The following is a 249-nucleotide window of genomic DNA, read 5'->3' as shown; positions in this document are numbered from 1 at the left end:
GGAGGCTCCCTGGAGCCATGGGGTCAGGCCTGAGCAGCCAGCGGCCACAGGGGACCAGCGCCACATCCCTGTCGCCAGAGCTTCTGCAGACGCGGCCCCGGTGACCACAGCCTCCCTGCGCCCAGGCCGGGCCCGTGGGGCTGCCCCCTGCCCAGGATGCCCGTCACAGCCCTGCGTCTGGCCTTCCGCGTGTGACCTCACACAGCGGCGCTGACTGGGTGTTTTACCGTAAACAAGCGGCACCTTCCG

This window comes from Myotis davidii, unplaced genomic scaffold (genome assembly GCF_000327345.1).
Source record: "Myotis davidii unplaced genomic scaffold, ASM32734v1 scaffold937, whole genome shotgun sequence".
Taxonomy (NCBI): Eukaryota; Metazoa; Chordata; class Mammalia; order Chiroptera; family Vespertilionidae; genus Myotis; species Myotis davidii.
The sequence above is the reverse complement of the archived record's forward strand: the minus strand, read 5'-3'. Positions refer to the sequence as shown.